Source organism: Heliconius melpomene, chromosome 10, assembly GCF_056956725.1.
Source record: "Heliconius melpomene rosina isolate 202511_hmr_F chromosome 10, ASM5695672v1, whole genome shotgun sequence".
Lineage (NCBI taxonomy): Eukaryota > Metazoa > Arthropoda > Insecta > Lepidoptera > Nymphalidae > Heliconius > Heliconius melpomene.
Genome location: NC_140398.1, coordinates 16054537 through 16071561, shown reverse-complemented (window position 1 = coordinate 16071561; position 17025 = coordinate 16054537). Strand labels below are relative to the sequence as shown.

Sequence of the window (17025 nt, the reverse complement as noted above, 5' to 3'; positions counted from 1 at the left end):
TGGTGAAGCGCGGCGCTGAGTTCTGCCACAGAACATGGAATATCTCCGGAATGCGTCGGAAAGTGGAGAACGGGGTGTCTTAATAGTAGGTTCCCTCTGCCTACCGTGTTGTGTGCGGATTTTGTTTTAAATTAACTATAATGTTGTACAAGTGTTTTCATAGTAATTTGATACTTATTTAATTTTATACTAAAGGTCCCAAGCGTGCATGCGCTAAAATAATTGCTAATACAAATGTAGATATCTTAGTCACAGCACGGCCGCAATGAGTAATGATCAACAGCGTACCCCTGTAGGCTGTGGTGGGCGAACTGTATATGTTTCCAGAAATGGTAACAGAATATTCCAGAGCTTCTTTGTTAGCGAGGGGTCAACGAACGCTGTTTCTATGTGCTACTACTAACATAATTCACCACTCCCGGTTTTACTTTAATGTTTCAAATGGCGAGGAGTGTCTTTATTATTGTTTATTATGCCTGTATATATTATATGTATAAATAATTAATATAATATTTTGAATAAGTTGATTAGATTTAGACGTGATTTGAGCGTATTATGATTTTTCTCCGTCCTCAATTATTTTCAGTTCCAACTTCCAACAGAGAAAGAACTCCTCATTCTTGTCAACTCGTGTCGCTATGGAGTATGGACGTCGCTAATAAGTAATAACTATCAAAGAAAAGAAATATTTTGAAATATTACATTACCACGAGTGAAGGTTAAAATATAAAAATCGAACCCACAACTATTACATACACATTCTTTATATTCTTCAAAGGCGCCACTATAATAAATTTTACCCGGCCTCAATATACAGGCAGAGGAAACCTCGGAACCATTGTTAAGACATTCCGTTCCGCACTTTCCGAATTTCTTACGAATTCTTATGGGATTGCGTGTTGATTGGTGGTACTCAACGCCCCTATTTGCCACGAAATGAAAATATTAAATATTTCATTCCCCCGAGTGGACATCGAAACCTTAACGGTCGCGTTTACAGTTGCGCGCCTGTAGCCCTGCGTCACGACGGTCTCAATACGCTGCCAATTTTACATATCAGTATTACAATAATAGTTTACACAATCATTTAGAACATTTCTTACAACTGTATCTAATACTATGTTACAAACAGAGATGTAAATCTCGACGCATAGCGCTGGATATTTGAAACTTAAGAAGTAGGAACTCGGATCGTTAATTTCAATATAATAGCCAACTGCAGGCACGCTATGCAGTCTTTCATCGTTAGCCAGTTAACGACGTAGATCTCGGCCAGGCCGCCTTGAGGTAACAATATTGGAAAGTGGAAGTTGTTGGCATATGTATGTATGTATTTCAGGTGCACATTTAGCTCAAAGGCAAGAGAGCTTTGCAGGAAATGTTGTATATTATTCAACATCATTAATTTTAGTGCTATACCTAGTATGTGTTTTTAAAATACTTTTCCGCAATATATCGCAGCTAAAAGCAACTTTTATGAAATTAAATTAAATTTCTCATTTAAAATTGTGGAATATCAAGTGTAATATATGAGGTTACCTTTTAACTTATTTTATAAAGGCTTTAGTGTTCAATGACCTGACGAGACTACCGGAGTTAGGAAGTTGAATATTGGCATTTACGTAGGTTGAGGAATGTGAATAATGGGAGCACTAAGAGAGGATTTCTGGAAATTCTTATGAGAACGGGATACAGCGGGTATTTCCATTTTACATCTTATAGGGGACAAGTAAATTATAAATAATTCGAGTAATAACTTTTAATTTACTATGTGCGGTAGGTAATCAAAAAAATCCAAAAAAAAATGTATACGCCACCACATTTATTCAGTACGTACTCGGTACTCCTATAAAAATATTAATAAGTATTTTAATAGCCATTTTATTTACAAGACCGAAATTCCTTCAGACATAAGACGTAATATTGGTCCGCTGACGTAACGACATTTTCTTTAAATTCGCAATGTTTATACAGATAGGTCTGGCATAGAGCCAATGGTGATTTTTAATCGGTCTAATCCATTCAGAAATTACTTTATCGCCTAACGAGTGCGGATAGACAGGGACGACCTCTAGAAGGTCACGGGTGTATTTCGAGGAATAATCACTTGCGTGCCACTCGCTCTTTTAGATTCCTGATCACACCTACATTTTGTATTTTATTGGGGCGAACTTAATACCTAGTTTACCAATTAGGACAGGTTGGAACGCTTAAATCTAATAAGCTTAGTTAATAAATTTATATAATAGCTAAATTGCATTTCATACATTAAAAATGGTGCAATTAAATATTATTTTTAAAGTATCTTTCATAAATTATCCAAAAGAAACCGCGACAAACCGATCAAATATTGTATTGCGATTCTCATTTTATTGAGAATTAAGAAAATTGCTTCCAAACTCGTTCTACTACAATATGATACCGGATTTTAGATATATTTATATTCTATAATATTTCTATATACAAAGTTTTAAATTAAATATTAAATATTTCCATTACCTCGCTTTAGTAACAAAACGAACCGTGGCGTTGGGTTCCGTGACTCAACACGTAATGCCCCCAGAAATTTTGGCGGAATGGTTGGAACGAAAGCATCTTAACGGGAACACAGTATTTTAACACTAGGTTCCCAGGATCCCTCTGCCTACCCTGCTGCTGTTAAAAAAAATATCAATTGTATAAGGCATACAAGTTCTGACTTGTTTTATGCAATAACCGATCAAAGGCCAAACTTTGATAAGCGTTGGTAAAATTTCAAAATAGAAAGCGCAAGCGGCATAATAAATAATGCGATACAAAATTGAAAGTGGTAACTGTAACATATCATTATAATGTTGTTTACGAGCAAGATATACATTTAAAATATATTTTGTAGAAAACTAATTTTAATTAATAACAAGAATAACAATAACATTTAAAACAAAACTTATATTTTCAAAATGTCACATTTACTATAAAAAATAAAATGTCGATGAATGTACCTAAACGTAAAAACACATCCTATGCAGCGTCTACTAGAACTAGTTTTAACTTGACAGAAGAAGCACATCCTTTGTAATGAAGCAGAATACATATTTACGTCAGTGATCATTACCCACCCAGTTGATAATAGGAACTAAGGGCGTATCTTTCATGCCACCTTTCGGAACACTTTTTGCTAACACAGCCTAGAAAATATTTCAATTTAATTTTATTTTAGAAAACCATTTAATTTTCTGTCCGCCAGTCGTGGCGCAGGGCATTTATATATTTACAAGCGTGTGACTGTAAACGCGACAGGTGTGGTTGTGGGTTCGATACCCACTCGAGGAAATTAAATATTTATTATGTTCATTTCTTCGCTCTGGAGTCGACGCAACGCATGCAATGTCTCCAGAATTACGCGCAAAGTGGGGAACTGAGTGTATATGCGGAATACAGGTGAAGCTTAAGAAATCATTTTCGATACAAAATAATTTATAAAAGAAGGCAAGGCCAACAGCAAATATTGAAAAGAATCCTTCACAGTATTCATGTTTACCAATCAACACGGCTAGTTACTGTCAATTGTTTGAAAAGTACACACACCATTATTATTTCAGTATTTTCTTATACAAATTTGTTTAGTCAAGTTTAACACAACAATGAACAGTGTCTGTCCGGAGCCGGCGGTAGGCCTGTCTGCATTAAATCATTTGAGGGCATACGCTGAGAGCACACTCGGGTTATTTATTGCTTTTTTCCGCACCCACTGAGAAGGGCATTCAATATTGTATGAGTTTACAAAACCAATAAATAATTAACATGTAATGATGTTTTATGTATTGAATTTAAATTTTACGGCTAAGCTTACTCAAAGTAACAAAAAAAAGTAACTACTCATATTTTTTTTATTAGCGTCATGTTAGAGTAGGCATAGGGAACTAGTGTTATAATATACAAAATTCATTCTCCATTTTCAGCCGAATTCAGGAGGCATTGCGTGTGAAGTGCCTGACCTGACGCCGCGGTTTGCCTCAACATTTCAACATTAGAGCGAAGAAATTAAAATATTAATATTTTATTTCTTCGAGTGGGAATCGAACCTGTCGCGTTAACAGTCACACGCATGTGCCCGACTGGGCTCTGATATTTCACTAGACAGAGATATTTTAATACGCACATATATTTTAAAATGATGTTCATAAGAAAGTTAATGTATTGTAAATGATTGTAAATGTGAATGAAAATGATTTTCCATAATAATAATAAAGTCCATTCAACGCCTTTTACGAGCGATGTCAAAAAGATAACGTTGTTATGAAATGGAAACTACTACGCAGAAACTAGGATATTAATCAGAGCTGTTAGGGTTTTCATACACGGAGATGACCAAATTATAAATTTTAATTAGAAAAAATCAAGGCGAATCGTCACGCAGGAGTGACGAGTACAAGCACACCAGAAAAAATATAGAAAGTGGTTATGACAAATCATCATTATGGACGCCTATACTAAATGATTCATCATGAACTACATTCCGGTGTCAGCACAACTAAATATTAAGAACGGCTTCTCCTAATTGTAGCTCATGACCGCTCATGCTTATGAGGACGACATATTATAAAAAAAACTATATAAGGAATTGAAACACTGTTTGACATAATATGTTTACATTTAAACATCCTGTCGGTCAGTGTACAGTAGCCCTTAACTATCGCTTGTGTCAACGTAGCGCCCACTGACCTCAGAGCGGCGCTGATAAGGACTATTTCGAGCGTTGTGATAAATACGAATACGTCGAACGTTTAACAGATACGGCATTGGAGGCGCCGGAAGAGTTCGATTTGGACCTGTCACAATAACATGAGCTACTGTAAACATAATCAGCTTCACGCTGTATGCCGCGCAAAGCAGGGTAGGCAGAGCGAACCTAGTGTTTAGACACTCCGTTGCCCGACACCACAGCGAAGTAATGAAAATATCAATTTAAAAAAATATTTCATTATCTCGACTGGGGATCGAATCCATCTCCACCAGTCGCGTTCATAGTCACAAACTTATGCCCCTGCACCACGACGAACCTACATGGCTGGTTCGTAATCACCTCATTTATATTAGTGTATCAAATTACATAAACTTAGAAACTTCTAAATAAGTTTCGGTAATATGTTAAATTTATACTCCATACCTAATATTATAATGTTTATTTAGTTGAACGAAATTATCTCAGAGACTATTGGTTCGAATCGAAAAAATATTTTTGTATTGAATAGTCCATCTATTAAAAGGCTTTAAGGCTTTAAGGCTTTATTTCATCACATTCGTGACGTTTATCTTACTGTACCTGCTGAATATGTCACATGTCATTCACAAATCTCCTATTTAACCACACCAGCGAAGCCGTAGGTAAAAGCTAATAATAATATACATATAATACTTTGTAATGAAAATAATCTACAATAGATATGTTTGTATTTGTGAAGTTAAATGTAATTTATCAAAACAAATTAAAATTAAACGTATTACAAGTTAAATTGACTTTGATTTATTGATATAATCATAATGATATTTGTGCGTCACATACAGTTCATTTTACTATTACGACTACTTGTATCAGCTTTAAAATTAGACAAGAATTTTAATCATAATTTATTATACACTTAGCACTATACACTATTAGTGTTAAATTATAAGTATCAATAAAGGAAAACACATAATGTGAAACAGCTATTTAGATAAGCGAAGTGTCCATAAGGCATTTCATGAATAACTCCCCGCGCGACACGGACTGGGGAGGAGAGAGGAAAAGGTAGTTTTGCTACACGAATTCGAATCTTAACCTAACGACACGGCTGAAGTGTTTCAGTTGCAGTTTGACGAGATCGACAAGCCAGTGAAAGCGCGTTCGCCGGCTCGATCTCTAGCTTTACGAGAGTATAATTGCACATGTACTGTAAAGCTATCCAATTATTGAGCGATGATGCTGAAGTATTGCACGTTTGTTGGATTTATTCTATTAATTATGTGAAACGTTTAGTAGACAGTTATGTATGGGAGAAAATTGTGTAGGATAGCAGTATAGAGGCCAGTCGTGCCGTAGTTTATGGGGTCGATCCTCCAATCGAGGAAATTAAATATTTATTATTTCGTTTTCGGTCAGGTGTCGATGCAAAGCGCGGCGAAGTATTCCGCTCTTCAACACCCAATGCCTCCAGAATTCGAGGGAAAATGGGGAGTGTCTTCCCTGTCTACATTGCTGTGTGCGGGATATAGCGTGACGCTAACAAAAATAACAACAGTGTACACTCCAATTGTACCTCAGTTAAGGTCCGAGTCGCCGTCTTAAGTAACAAAACTTTAATCCCATTAGAAAGTCGTAGATTCGGCTGAGAGGGCAACGACCGGCACAGTTCACGAGACCCGCCCTGCAGTTGCGGAACGTGTTGTACCGTGTACAACTATAATTGATATTGCACTTTACATAACTGGCCGTTGATAAATCCGTTTATGATTCATTCATTATGTTATAACTGCATATTTAATTGGTGCTTTACGGATTATTCAGATAAATTATTAGGATAGCCGTATTCAATGACTTTCATACTTATATTATACACTATTAAGCCTCCTCAGGATGGAGCGAAACCCATTAAAAGAAGAGAAGACTGAAATCAACACCTCGCTTTGCCTTGTCACCAGAGCGAAGAAATGAAAATATAATAACTACTTCTCCCCCTGTGGGAATCGAAGCCACACCCTTCGCGTTTACAGTCACACGGAACCGCTGCGCCATGACGGCCTCTCGACTATTAATCAAATAATAAAATTTCTATTACCGCCTAACATATCTCTAATGTTTACAAAGACTGATGTAAGTAAAAAATATAAATCCAAGATAAATGACCCGTCAGCCAGACATCGAGAGGCGAGATAAAAAAATTCGGTCAGGAAATTACAGTTGATTTTGCACTATGACGAACAAAAGAGGCCGGTGAGAGTGAATCTGTATTTATTTTTTTTTGTTTCACTTTTACATTAGTACGAGATCCGGTATTGGCGAAATGTTGTATTTGTTTTTACAGTAGGTAGGAATTATGATATATCTATCTATAGTTTCTTCTAATAGTATCTACTGCAAAACAATCTCAACTAATATTTTCCATTAAGTATATAGAAATGTTATAGAAAAAGTTTTTTTCTCTTCTATTTTCAAAGCACAATTTCCATTTCAGTATTTAGTCTGATAATGAGTTACTATAACGTCCAAGAAAATACATATCTCATAACGATACAAAATGTAAAAAAATATTATTAAAGAGTTCTTATTACAGAAGAGAGAGAATTTAGCTTCTCGCCATATATAAAACATAACATGATAGATACAGGGAACCAGATATGGCGGAACTCAACGCCGCACATTGTCTTTGAGCGACGAAATGAAAATAGTTCATTCCCTCCAGTGACTATTAAGTTAAAATTGGTTATAGTAAATAAAGTAATAAATTGCGTATACATAATAATAAAATATTTTTTGGAAGACGGTATTGGAGTTTCTGGAAGCAATATTAAAACTTGAATTGTAATGTACTGAGTCAGAAATTGGATTGAAGTTCTGGGAAAGCATTTGCTATTTAATATCTTTCCCAGATCACAGTCAACAAAGTAATATTATTCGTGTTATTAATAAGACACATTATTTAATATATTTATTTTTATATAATTTTACTAACATATAACAAAGTACGCAACGAAGCGCAAATATTATCAAATTATAACAATGATTATTTTCGATTTTACAAACGCACGCACGACGCATCATCTAAAAACGTGTAAAGCTTTAGAAGTTCGAGTTTATGTTGTAAAATAGATAAAAAAAAACCAATATTAACATTATTTTTCATAAGAAAGATATAATAAGATATAAGCCCACTTCACTGGAAAATAATCTAAGAAAGTTAAAAATATAAATATTTTAAGATCCTTTTTGTAAAAACAACCAATATATCAACAGGTAGGTAAATGTTTTATGAGCTTCTAAGCTTTATTGCACTCGCATCAGCGCCAATCCATTTCATATATTCTGTATCGCATTCTTTGGCGGGTAAGAAAATTACTTGTTATATATTTTTAGAACTATCGTCAACATAGAATACTAGCGTAAAAGTCATGTTTATGTTTCTCGATGTAAAAGTCATGTTTATGTTTAACATGCGAATAAATGTAGTTACTGGAAATGTTTTATGATAAAGATAAGAAAATAAATTTAGATTTAGAAAGATACTTTTTATACATTTCAAAACGAAAACTAAAGGTTGAAAGTTTCAAAGTCTTATCGAATATTAAAAATATAAATCATTATTAGGATGGTTAATAGATTAATATACCGAGTACAAAATATACAATCTGATACCATCGTCAAACATAGTGATTTGTCACTACACTGTATACTGTGTCACTCCCAGCTTTTGACACTGATACAAAAAAATGCTTTGCGAACTTGCGTTTTATTTACATTGTTAGCGCTAATAAATAATCAATAATTTCAAATATGAGCCAACGTACCAAAAACGAGCAACGGATTTGCGTGGTACCACCTGGTGCGATACCGCGACCTTGGTTTATTTGTGTAAGTTTATGCAATCAATATAAAGTTTACCATCTACAAATATTAATTAAGGCTTAATTATTCTATAGTTTGTATATATTGTAATTTTATAATCTATAATGTCCTTACTGGTATACTAAAATTATAAATTTGAAAAGTTAGTTAGATCAACTACCTTAACCAAAAAATATTTTCGTGTTGGAAAGTATATTTATCGAGGAAGACTATATCTTACATTAAGTAATTTGCCTTGATGTAACCTAATGTGCGGTCGGAGTTACTTTGTACACTTACATGTTCTATAAACGAGTAGTTAATATGTATTAATGCTATAATTATAACGTAGGTGTAATTCAGATACAGATGACCGCAAGTTTATTGGCTAACAGGCTTGGCCTTACCTAAATTTTTTTGCGACTTCACGCTGCATAGCAGGGTAGGCATAGGATAGACTCCAGTGTTAAATCCTCCACCGTTCCCCACTTCGCACCGAATTATAGAGGCATTGTTGAGTTGATTAGAGAGTCGTTACCATCACGAGGAAATGAAAATATTAAATACTTCATTTCTTCGAATGGAAATCGAACCCACAAATTGTCGCGTCTACAATCACACGCTTACGTTCCTGTGCCACGACTGGCCTCAGTTGGAAGATATATACAAACAAAACCAACATAATTGTGATCAAATGCGTATTTGAAACATATTTTACATGCACTCTACCGGAGTGGCATCCGCTTGGTACTCCACGATATATATATGTAAATCTTCATTGATTGCAAATAGGCGCAGATCTCGTCCAACCACATCTGAGTGGTATAACAAGGTGCGCAATCTGATCAATAAGGCTGGTAACACAGATGGTTAACATCTGCTTATTTTAAAAAGAAATGACACGTCATACTTTTCAAATGAAAGAGACTTTTGTATAATATATTATACACTTAGTAACTAACTGTACTTGATAAGAGTTGGGAACTTAATTTAACTGAACGTTAATTAAAAATTTAAATATTTAATTGCGTTATTTAATATATTTTATTAGTGCGTGCCGTAAATTGTTTATAAAACGGATAAGATATCTAGGTTTAATTTTTTTTAAATGTTTATTGCAAAACTCAAATATGTCACTCCTACAGTTGTAAATTTATTATCGTTCCCTAGTCACAAAATATATTTCATGTGAAATGTGACATTATATGTTTCATTCATTCATTCATTCAATAAAAAATATATTCATACAAAAGTCTAGTAAAAACCAATAACGAATAATCCAATTAATTTCGATGATGCCACAACTGCCAAAAACCTTATCAGCCTAATGTAAACCATGTCAAAATACAAACAGAGATTCATAAAAGGTTTTCGGACATACCCACTATCGCTACATATTATCGCCTACGTAACCACTTTGCCTACAGCTATCTTTTTTATGTAAGTGCCGTACAATGGTCGCAAAAAATAGGCATCGATAGCGAAACCGACACTCACTTTCTTTCTATAAGAATTAGTTTTGTCCAGAGTGCGAGGCTATGAATGAGAATACCGACTGGTGCCAATGAACTTCGCTCGACGGGAAAGCAAGCTCGGTTTCGAACTACTGGGTCATTTCAATATTGCCGCAGTACAAACATTAAGTGCACGAGCGAGGTACGAATTTGCAGTGATCTCAGGTAGGTAGGTACACAGCACACCATTTAGTCTGTGTAACTTTAACGAGTATTATCCATTATTATTTATATAAAATATATATAAAAATATCTTAGTTTTATCTTTATTAATCTATCTACAAGTTATATTAATAATATATATGAATAACTAAACAGAGCATTGAGATAAGCGAAAATGAATACATTAATTAATTAATTCCCTGTAAGCTTCATTTAAATTTGTTGAAATTATAATTTACTGAATACTGAAAAGATGCATTCATTACGACTGGCAGTTTGCCATTTTTAGGTTGTTTCCGGTAAGCGCAGGCGGCAGTCGATTCGTTCTGGCGACGCTAGAATTGCAAGTAGATGCCCCATCTGATACGGCAGCACCATACATACGTCATTTAATACACGAACGTCATTCTTGCCTTCAACGTCACTCGAAGACATAATAAATGACGGCGGAGAATGACAAAAGGCCCCGGAGATATCCGGAATAGGCAGTTGTGAATTTCTCTCAATGTTATAATGCACCAGACGTGTACTTTTCAATCGCATAAATTTCTATACACCGATATAAAACTAGAACTGGACTGCGTCCGCAGCTTATCAACCACCTACGCTTTCCACTTTACTATATTATGCTTTACATCGACCACAATGCATTTTCTATTCGTTGCAAATATTCTTGGTATCTGGGTATTTATATTTTTCATTTTGAATTTTATAACATTTCGAAACGAATACAAAAATGATAAAAACCAATTTAAAATATAAACTACTAAATACATTAAACAAAACCAAGAATAAGATACACATGGAACCCCGCTGTATGAGAATCGAAACATAAACGGAGATAAAGGATATTATTAGAAATATCATTTATGCAGAGGTCAATACAATGCACAGCAGTTCCCAATGCTCCTTTTATTCTCATTATAACCGCACTATTATCGGATTAATGAACCTTCAGTAATATTCTTGGCGTAAGTGTTGTGTATTGATAACATGTATTACGTTATTGTGTAAACTTAGAAGGCTATTTTTATGGTTATAGTAAATGAACGTTTATTTATAAATGTTTTGCTTACTTGTAAAAGGAATATAAATACACACAGATAGACAGACAGTCAGTCAGTAATTAAATATGCACTCGTACTCCAGAAAAAAAAACAAATTATTAAATAATATTTCATATATTAAAAAATGATTATATAAATAAATCATAATTTGCATAGATCGTTTGATTAAATTTTAAAAACCGGTCACATATTTGGTTTAAATTACATATACATATATATATTGGGGTAATGTCGTAGAAAGAAAACTGTTAGTGGCTGATGAAATAAACACGTTTTTTACAATAAGCAACATCTTTAAATAAAAAAAAATGCTTTGGATAAATTGTAATATCTATTTCGTTTTTTAAACGACACAAAATTAATAATATAAGAAATATTGCATTTATGTATAGCGTATCAAAAGCATCAAATTATTTATGTTAAATTAGTTCTAATATAGCGGTAAATATCCAGTTTAAAATTGCCAGCCTCTCTCGTTTTTATATAGGTATATTATGTATACGGAAAGCACGAAATGAAATCTTCACAGACTCTAATAGGAGCGTTAATTAAAATAACAGTTAAAACAAAATTAATTAAAATTCTTCATTCTAACCTTAAAAAATACATTTTTGTATTTTTAGTATATTTTTTTTTAGACAAAAATTAATGTTGTAGACAAAAATTGATGTTTCTTTCCATTTTTTTAAACTAATTCCTACCTGGAATGTTAATGATTACTTGAAAATAGGTATTACGCATAAATCTATAGGTATAAGAACGTAATAGAAAAACAAAAGTAGGAAACGGTCAACGCCAGAAACTAAAACAATTATAAAACAGACCACACACTATTGAACATTTGTGTTGGAAGTAAAAATAAAGATACCTAATTGATAGGGATAATGGCTGATAAATAATTGATTTACATTATCAGTTAACGAACCGAGATATCGATTCATTGGAACATAACACAATCACGTTTGATAGATAACTGTGAGTTTTGACACTCACTTGCTATATTAGTCTATAGTCAATGGAAAATTATGTCATGAGGAAAACAAAACATAGTAGATTTTTAGATTTAGATTTCACATGTTGTGAAGTTCCAAGTTTCAATAATTAGTAATGAAGTCGATTTACACTGTGTATTTATTTCATGGGGAAAAAATGAAGTCACTGAATCATGATTCTATACAGTCGTTCAGTTACTACGAGAATTTTCATTTATAAATTGAATTAATACCCTAACAGTATATAAAATAAACAAAAAAAATAAATAATAATAATAAAACAAAGTATTTGTAAATGTGAGCGCAAGAAGGTCGAGACTAACGAGTAATTAGTGGTTAAAATATGTACGGAATGCACAATATCCTGCAGCTCATCGACCTATGCCAAGTTGTTTCCTCTAAAATGTGAAACGTATTTTGTTTTAATGCGCTTTGCTGTAAAACGTTTATCTCGTAAACAAAGGTATCTAATTAAAAATAAATAAACAGATTTCAAATATGTTCCAATTTCCATAAGTATTTAGAGAAAAGAGCGCCGGAACCAATTGCTGGGACTATTTCTTAAGTAACATACCAATTACATTGAAAAAAGGATAATCTCGACATGATTTATAGTTTTCAAGTAGTTATTTTTGTGGACAAACATACAAACAAAGTGTATGTGCACTTGTTAGTCTAATTAGATCAACCAAATCAAATTAAAGATACTCAAATAAAAAAACAAACAAAAAAAGTCCAACAACTTTTCTTGAAGTCGTTAAGTAACATTAGATTATTGAAAAGAAATCCATGTTTCGCTATTAACATTGCAACAAAGAACTCGTTTGTTTGAGATAAGTAGGTAGTATTTATATCTAAAATGATAATATACAGATTCGTTGCAATACGTTTAACGAAAATTAAATAACAATGAGTAATTAATGAGTGCAATAAATTACAATTATCGCTAAATTTAATTAAGCTAGTAACACAGAAATTTAATTTACAAATATAAATATAGATAAATAATTAGGTAGTTCCGAAAAATGGATAACGATGCTATACAATTTATACCTACATAAGCAATTTAATGGGGAGCGAAGTGTACCAATACTAGACTCCCTCTGGCTATCTTTTTATTTATTTATATTAAAACTGAATACATTTATTTTTGTCAGCTATGTGAACATCCATCAATAATAACTATTCTACCATATTACTAGAATTAAAGAAAAAAAAATAGCACCAATGATTTAATACATTACTAATAGTTCTCTAATCTCTAATTTGTGCGGGTAAAAAATAACAGACTAATGACACGATTAATAACGTCTGAAATTAAATAATATACTTAATATTTCACCGTCTTACTCAATGAGGTGTATCTTAAAAAAAAATAACATGCACACTATATAATTGGACCATCTTTGGTCATATACGTAAAACAAAACAGCGCTTGATTTATACATGCATATCTACACGCAAAGTCATCATTCTCTTGGTGCATTTCGCGCTCGTTGTGGTTGCTTGGGACTTATTTGACAGGGTTTCTGCTTCTGCTGGTTTTATTTTATAATAACTCACTAATCCTCCTTTAGTAGCTACTCAGTCGTACAGTTTTATTCTGGTCTTTGTAAATCTTATACAGTTTGAAAGAGAGAACCAATCTAAACATCAATAGTTATCTAATCTAGTTTCTTTATTATTCATGCCTGTCAGTACGATGGTTGTGGGTTTAATACTCAATCGGAATAATGAATTATTGTGTTCAATATTTTGAAAGTATTAGACACACTTAGGAAAAAATCAAAACGTATAAAAGTTTCGTCGCGGATTTCAACCCGCGCTTACGCCTACGGAGTGTACGCAGAGATACTCGGAACAAAACTTAAGCAAAGCTAAAAATAAAAAAAAAAATAATGTAAGGAATGCAGTGATGTATCACTATTTATTAAGTTCCCTCTGCCTGCTCCTATAAATCAGCAAATTTAGCAAAAAAGCTCAGATAAATATAACATACATTTATCACTTATGATTCTACACAATACATAAAATGGACGTTCACATATTGTGTATTAAATTTCTCACAATTCATTTATGATACATATCCCTGAGCCCATATCAACAATATTTAGTATAAATATACAAATTACGAGATTACCCGATACACCGTACTGTCTATCTACAAAGTGGTGACGTCAAAAAGGTTGCGGCGTCGAATTTGTTATCTTACGTAATATACACAAAAACTGTAGCAGACCGTATCTATGAAGCGAATTCAAATTTTCAAGACAAGTAATAATTCTCATACTCTCATATCTTTTCAATAAAACAGTATCTTAATTATACGTCATTTTTCAATTTGCGATTATAGACAAAAATTACAAATGTTAGAAATATACAACTTCTATTATTTAACAAGTCGTTAAGTTGTGAACGTTTTATTTGACAATACTGAGAACTGAGCTCTGCGGTATTTTGTGCATCTCGGTACTTTCACCAATATTAGCACGCCAATAGACTGCATGGATTTACTGAGAATCTGTAAAATTGATTATATTTCTCTAAGCATTATTATTGAATGTACTTAAAAATTCAAAGAGATCTGATAAATATAATATTTTTAGTAAAGCAACATAATAAATTCCTCAGATAACAATAATATTCTTTCGACTTGTAAACGATGACGCTTCTACGTATGATGAGTTCGAAAACATTTAGACAATAGGCTATCAGAAAAACTCGTGGAATTTTAATGTATAAGTATGCTTGTGGGCAAATATTACACAGCGGTATGTACTTCTTGAAGTTGAAAATATTTAATCTAAGACTCTTTTATTACTAATTTGTCGTTCAATTGTAAAATTTTAGTAAGACCTAACTGATCTAATAAGCGGACGCCGGATTGATATTAGCCGATCACAAGCGAATGGCAATCTCATGTTTCACGGCCTTCCGCTCTCGACTCGATTACCATTGACGCCAGTGACGTTGCGCCGGCGCCGGTGGCTCATGCATTGTGATTTCGCCCTGGGAATACTGGCGATACCATCAGCATAATAAATACAAATGGTTAGTTATCAAGAAATACATAATCGATAATCGGAAGCATCTCATCAAAATCAATAAAAATATACCGAAACAAAAAGAGAACGGTAACTTCTGTTAGCTGGTCACCAAATCGGACGCGGTGCGCGTGAGTCACCGGCATACCGGCGGGCACCATGCACCGTGCGTGTCAACCACCTATTTATGTCGCAGGACGAAGCGCAAATAAACAGCATCAAAGGGACGTCGGATTCCGCTCGACGGTTCGAGCCGCGGCCGAATGCAAAGAAAACAACCGCCATTGTCTACGGATGAGTTATTTTTGCTAATAGATGTACACACACTCGCCCACTTAGCCAATATTGGAAACTGTTGCCAGGTTAATCGGAATTTACATAAAAATGTACAATACCAAATAAGTAAGGTATATAACAAGGTTATTAGCATTTTTCAATTAGACAGATAACTACTATGAAATATAAGAAAATTATTTACTGATTAAAAATATTCTTTTAATTTATTTTTTAGGAACAGAATAAAAGTTTATACTATAAAAATTCTAAATATCTATTTCAATAATGAAATAAATGAAAATAAATTGTAGAAGATTACTATTAATTATGTAAATTTTATCAACAAAAGTATTGATATTATAACATATTTTTCTTTGCAATAAGATAATAAAACCCAATTATTTCATATCTACATATATAAACATTGTCAGTTTTTATTATTATTAACTAATATAATAAAGCGGAAGAGTTTGTTTGTTTGTTTGTTTGAACGCTAAGATCTCTGGATCTACTGGTCCGATTTTCATTGTTTTTGTTTTGTATGAAAGCTGCATTCTTCAGAAGTGCTATAGGCTATATAACATTACATTACACATATATACTAATATATTTTAAAGTACTTTCTAATTTGACATGCAATTTATTCTGCCATGATAATAACAACCGTCGAGTCGCTACGCAACCGTTACTGCGACATTTTGATATTCATCCTTATGAAAATAAATATAATAGTCACTATTAACATTTTATCTAGATTGAAATTATAGTTTACTGTATGGCATTCTAATAAATAATTAAGGAGATGTCACTGATTCCAAATGACCTAGCCTACGGGCGGCACAGTATGACCGACGCGAACGGGCAGATGACGTTGACGGTTTTATAAATTTTCATACATTTTCGAACTATTGTAAATGTTTATGTAATTATTTGCTATTTATAATTAATTTAAACTACACTTTGGTTCTCTTCTTATTTTATTTGATATTGCCCGCTAAAATTATCCTGCTTAATAGAGAGAAATGTTTAGTTATTTCGTAGAGTCGATATCTATGTACGCACGCACGGAAAACTTTAGGTACTTTTTCTAATATTAAGAATATTATCTATCCTTTAGTTACTTTTAATCCTTTTGTTGGTTAATTTCAATAACTCAGATAACTTTTTCTAATAATGTGTATCTACTTATTATTCTTTTTGATTATTTAAGCTTATATTTTCTTACTAATTCTATTGAAAATTGAAAATAATTTAATGAATATATTTAATAAATATTCTTATAGTTGAAGCAGGCGTAGCCGCGTCCGGGTCCACTAGTTATTAATAAAAGTAAAATATGGAAAGGGACATTAATTATTATTTAAAATGTTTATCCTATACTTAAGGAGTAAGATTAAGATATTGTAAATG

At 32.9% G+C, this 17025-nt stretch overlaps 1 protein-coding gene across 7 annotated transcripts in view; it reads right to left on the bottom strand.

Moving 5' to 3' along the window:
• Positions 1 to 17025, bottom strand: part of LOC146535925 (uncharacterized) — a 119019-nt gene that overhangs the window by 96817 nt on the left and 5177 nt on the right. The window lies entirely within an intron of this gene.